This window comes from Uranotaenia lowii, chromosome 3 (assembly GCF_029784155.1).
Source record: "Uranotaenia lowii strain MFRU-FL chromosome 3, ASM2978415v1, whole genome shotgun sequence".
In the NCBI taxonomy this organism is placed as follows: domain Eukaryota; kingdom Metazoa; phylum Arthropoda; class Insecta; order Diptera; family Culicidae; genus Uranotaenia; species Uranotaenia lowii.
The window spans coordinates 260,625,507-260,631,214 of record NC_073693.1 but is presented as its reverse complement, the minus strand read 5'-3'; the positions used below and the strand labels follow the sequence as shown (position 1 = coordinate 260,631,214).

Below are 5,708 nucleotides of genomic sequence, written 5' to 3'. Positions count from 1 at the left end.
ACGGTGGCTACCTGTTGCCTAGTTTTCTACAGCATAATTGGCTAGCTTTCCGATAGTGGATGAAGAATAATGAATCACAACACTGGCTTAGAAATGGTTTATTACTACTACGGAACAAACACTTTAATTGTGCTAGTAAACGTTGGCCATAGAATGGATTTATGGGTCGTAATTTTCGCTTTTACATTCAGGATGGAAACGTCAGCAGGGAAGAATTCACTATTCCTGGTTTCATTTTGTTTTTTTTTTTTGATAAACACCTTTGCTAATGTTTAACTTATTTGTGAGTGATGATGATCGCTTTTTTTGTACGCAATCGGGAGTGTACATAAAAATGTGAAGAAGTTTTAGAAATATATATCATATCAGGTTTCAAAACACTATATAAAGTTTTTTGAGTTGTCGACAAATTTGGAATATGGAGAAGAGAACTTCACACACAATTTGGCCGGGAACAAAATGGCATTTTATTCGAACCGCTTCGAGTATTCTTTCTTATCATGGAGTGAATTGAGACAAATTGATGGTTCTGTTCTGGATTTTGAAAAATGCCGAAAATCTAAGGTTGGCTTCCAAAAGGAAAATCAAAAAGAATATAAAAAAATTTGCCTTTTTTGCCATATTCACAAATCTAAGTGGGGCGAAAAAAATGAAAGAATTCTCGATTGAAGAGAACAAGAATATGCATACGAAGCGGAAAGTAGGCTCAGATTAACTTAAAAAATGGTAAAATATTTAAAAATATGCATTGTTGCTTTAACCCTTTCCGCAATTATATAGCCATTTTATCAAATCAACCCAAAAACAGTTCAATTTCAGTATTTTTTTGCTTATTTATTGCAATTTAATTCCCCAACATGCACCATCTTGTCAAAATCGTAAGGAGATAGGCCCGAGTTTGCACAAATATTACGAAAATAGTTCGAAAACGGAATCGAAATAACAATCTCAAGAATTTTTCCACCGCATGATAAAATAGTGAACAACAGGGTCATAGTGTGGTGAAAATTTAATAATTATTAAATCTCTGAACCAAAAACCAAATTTAGGCTAAGTGGTTAAAAGCGTAAATAACTTTCCACTTGTATTGCGGTTAAATTTTAGTGAAAAGCAATTTGCATTCAACCAACTATTTTTATTTCAATTAATTCTGTCTTGTGAACTTTTTCGTGGCTTAAAATGAGATAATACTAAAAGAGGAGGGTTTTTTTAAATCTATTTCTATAAGCTAGGTATGTTATGTCTGTATGTCCTCAATGGACGCGGAAACTACTGAAACGATTGACGTGAAAATCGGCGTGAAGAAGGTTTTGAGGCTGGGAATAATTCCCACGAAGTTTGGAGTCCTCCTAGAAAGGGGAGCCACCATATAATCTTTAGGTAAAGTTGAGTAAAATTCGGGTAAATTGTGGGAAAGCTTCAATGAAATAAGTATGGACATGGCCGTTGTGGAGAGAGCAAACATTTACGTTAAGTAAGTTATGTGGTTTAATTTACTTCAGGAGCATAATCGATTAAAAACTGTCGAAATCATACTAATTAACATTAATCAATAAGGCCAAAATGTACTGATGTAGGAAACATTATGCGGAAATTTTTAACCAAGTGAGCATTAGGGGACGATGGCCTACAATTTACTGGCTCAAAAGAACATCTCTATGAATATACTGAAAAGTTCAGTACAATGCTCGCTTATTTCCATAACAACAACGTCATCATTCTAGAAATTTGACAATCAAGATGAGGTTTCCTGTTAATTCTAAGAACTTTGGTTAAATTTTGAAAAAAAAAAAACACTGGTACATGGTGTCAAATGTACTCAAAAATTACTCAATATACTCAATGTACTCAAATGAACATAAACATTATAGTCATCTTCCATTTTTAAATTTTGATTTTTGTCAGGTTTTTTTGTGAAATACTCCTGTGTGGCATCGTAAGAAAATAGTAAAGAAATCACAATAAAAAAAAACAAAATGAAGAGCAGTTTTAAAATTGTTTTTCAAATTTGTGTTTGCATTCCCTTTAAAATTTGATTCGATTAAAAATAAAAAATAAATAAGGTATTCAGATTGAAACTAAAAACATCGAAATTAAAATTAAAAATTCATTATTTAGAGGTCTTAAACAAATTTAAATTATTGACTCATGAAAAAAATTTTGACCTAAATTCAGAAATCTTTTTCATTTTGTACATTCAGAAAGAGATTGAATACTCGAATTTTAATTTAAGTTTCAGAATCCAGACTCGGAATCATGGCCGTAGGAACGGTGGTGGGAAAGGGGTAAACCCACCTCCTTCCACCGCATGAAGGTCCAAGAAAAGTAAGCGAGATATTCTTTTTTTTTCTTATTTTTTTGTTTCGATTATAGTCGTTTTAACATCTTGATGTCATTCGTGACTTATATCAACGATGCAGTTGGCGGACAAGTCATTGAAAAACTTATCCGGTACAACTGTGTTCGATGTTTACGCTCAGGAGACAACAGACTTGCAAACTGAGCTATATCACAAGCCCATTTTGTACGATAGTAAATAAGGCTAAGTGAGGTAGTTATGAACAAGGGATAATTCCGAACAAACGCCGTAGCGCTGATATTCTTCTCTACACCCAAAATTTTAAATTCTTCATCAAATTTTGATGATCGATGAAGGTTATTCAAGAGTAACAATCTTGACTAGGAACTGAAAACCTCGAAAAAAAACCCAAGTTTCGAATTCTAATAGTTTTTCAAAATTTTCTCACTTGTTGATATAAATTCATTTCTGAATATTAAATTTCAAATGAGATTAAACTCATTTCCTAAGTTCTGGCACTGGTTCTGGTTCCGTATTTTCAAAATCAAAATTGTGTGTCTGTTTTCCTGTTTCGGATTCTGTATCCAGTCCGGTTCGAATCTGCACTTCAAAATTTGTTTTGAAAATATCGTTCAATTTTGGTTTTGCTTTTCATTCCAAATATGATTAATAGTTTTCGAAACTGATAAGCATTTTCAATATTTCGATAATAATTTTTTGGATGCGAAAAAACAATAAGAAAGCATTCCGGGTTTTTGTTTCATATTCTGATTCCAAGTTCTTCAACTTCATTCTTATAAGAAATCAAACATAACAAAGCTTCAAAGCTTCGAGTATTGAACACTCAAAGCTTCCTTGTTCGAAATCCATATTTTGATTCAGGTTCACAAGTCGAGTTTAATATTAATAATTGAATTAATGAATTCAGATTTAAATCATAGATTCATGATTGAGGACTTTGGAAAAAATTTCAATTCATGGCTTATATTCTTAGTCTAAATTCAGAAATCGTTTTTTGTACATTCCAGAAACCGTATTGAAATTCAAAAACATATCTAAAGTTCTTGACACGAATGCCAAAACGTTGGTAAAGTGTCACAAATAATTAAAAAAAATATCTAAAATTCAAATTGTGATTCGAGGTTCAGAATTAAGATTCCGAATCTTTATTCAAAATTAAGGCTCGTATTGTAAGTTAGTTTCACAATCAAATAAATACAGGACAACGAAACAATTGATTCCAAAAACACTGATATTAGACATATCTCAGAAATCACTGGACCAAATTTTACAAATTGAGTATATCTGAATTGCCGAAGCAGTTGAGTCTTATTTTTAGAATATAATTTAATGATTAAATTTATAACGTTTGAGAAATCTTTCTGAATCTCACACATCAAGAGATCAAACGAGATATTTCGTATTTAGTTCGCATGTGTTGAAATTATCAAGATGACTATTTCGTTGAGGAATTCAAATCACAATCACATGAAGTAAAATTTGAGTTTATTTTGCACGTCTTATTTAATCACAAAAAAACTGGATTTTATTTTAAAAAAATTATCTACATGATTTTAACAGTAGAATTGATTTTTTATGAAAATAATAGCTGATAATAAAACATTTGATCTTGCCGTATTTTTTTTAAAGAATTATATATTTTTTAGGTGTATTATTAGCATTATGAATATTGCAGCTTATTACCTTAAATCTTAAATTTGGATCGAGTTTGCAAGAATCAGTTTAGATCCACAAAAACATAAATTTTTATTTTTGAACATTTTATTTATCAAATAATCAAATCTCAAGTGCCTGATGTATTTAGCTTATTGGATTTGAGCAAAGAATTAAATTGTTTAAGAAATCAAAGGCGTTTTTGAAAAAGAAATCTTAATTTATGTTTAACTCAAACAAACTAAATTCACCAGATTTTTCAGTAACTCCAACACGCAGAAAAATAGAAATTAGTTTCAAAGGAAAGTGCCGCAAAAACAAAGGATTTTTTCCTTTGAATTTGGGACAAATAAAAATTCCTTTGATTCAAATGCATTTCCTTTTGTTTCGAAGAAATGCTTTCCTTTGAATCAAAACTTTTTCTTTGTTCCGAATAGCAAAATGCTTTTGATTCAAAAGACTTTTCGTTTAATTTTGAGAATTTTTTCTTTATTTCAACGGCATTTGGATTTCAATTTAAAAGCATTTGTTCTTGAATTCTATTTCTTGTTCCTAAAAAATTCTAGTACTACATATGGATTTTCGTCCTATTGGAAATAAAAAGAAATCAATTATGGTTTAAAACATTTTATTTCCCTGTAAGTTCATGTTCACATAATCGATTTTCTCCAGGATTAGAGTTTTGAACCGGTACATCTGTAAATAAAGAGGAGAACAAAATGTACACATGATTTTTTTACATAGCGCACATAATACAAATTTATGACAAAAATGCTTCTCTTGTTATGAAGCTCACCAAAAACTATATTTAGCTGGAAAGTACTTACTGAAAGATGTTTGTTGGCGGACAGTTCCATTCGAACAGGGTTTCGGCGCCAGATGTTTCCTTGGACCGGATCCGAAGCATTTAGTTGGATGAATGATTGCCCTGAAAAAGTTTGTTAGGTTGACGGTTTATTTGAAAACAAATTGATTTTGAAAGACCTACCTAGGAGTTCACTATCGTTTGTCCTTTTAAAGCTCACGAGACTTTCCTACGCCGTATCTCGTGATTCCGGTGCTGTCTGGCTGTTGCGCAGCAGTAAGATTTCGCAAAAAATAAACAGGACTGATTGTCGGAAAAACTTCTCGCCAACCCGTTCACCAAACAGAAGATAATGAAGATGTGTCGACTGTTTGACGAAAAAATACTTTGATTCAAAAGAAAATTCATCTAAATCAATGAATTTCCACATTGATTCAGAGTCGAAAGAAAAATTCTTTGATTTCAAATTAAATATTTTGATTCAAAAATTTGGAACATTGGTTTAATGGAAAAAAAGTTCGGTTCAATATAAAATATACTTGAATCAAGGAAATTGGATTTTGTTTCAATGTACACAAGGTTTTTGAATCAAAGATGTATTTTTTTTATCTCAATGGTACTACTTTTCGCTGCGTGAAAGATTTCAACCACCAATGATAGTAATTTTCCGATATTATTACTAAAGGGTTCCTTATACAAATCTTGCTGAAAACTTTAAAGATTTGATGTTATTTTTTAAAGTTTCTATAAAAGGAAATAGAAATACAAATAATTTCGAAGAGCTTAAATACGAATTATAAAATAGTAAAATAAATCTTTTAAATTTTCTGCATTGTTCTATTGATGTATTGATTGAGCAAAAATCTATATATATAAAAATGAATTTCTGTCTGTCTGTCTGTCTGTCTGTCTGTCTGTTCCCTATAGACT

General features: G+C 30.9%; 1 long non-coding RNA gene across 1 annotated transcript; it reads right to left on the bottom strand.

Moving 5' to 3' along the window:
• Positions 1-4,584: 4,584 nt before the first annotated feature.
• On the bottom strand, positions 4,585-5,284 carry LOC129758303 (uncharacterized). Its single transcript, XR_008739940.1, has 3 exons — positions 4,962-5,284; positions 4,801-4,901; positions 4,585-4,669 (listed from the first exon to the last, which is right to left on the bottom strand). It is a non-coding gene; the product is annotated as an uncharacterized LOC129758303 (long non-coding RNA).
• Positions 5,285-5,708: the final 424 nt, after the last annotated feature.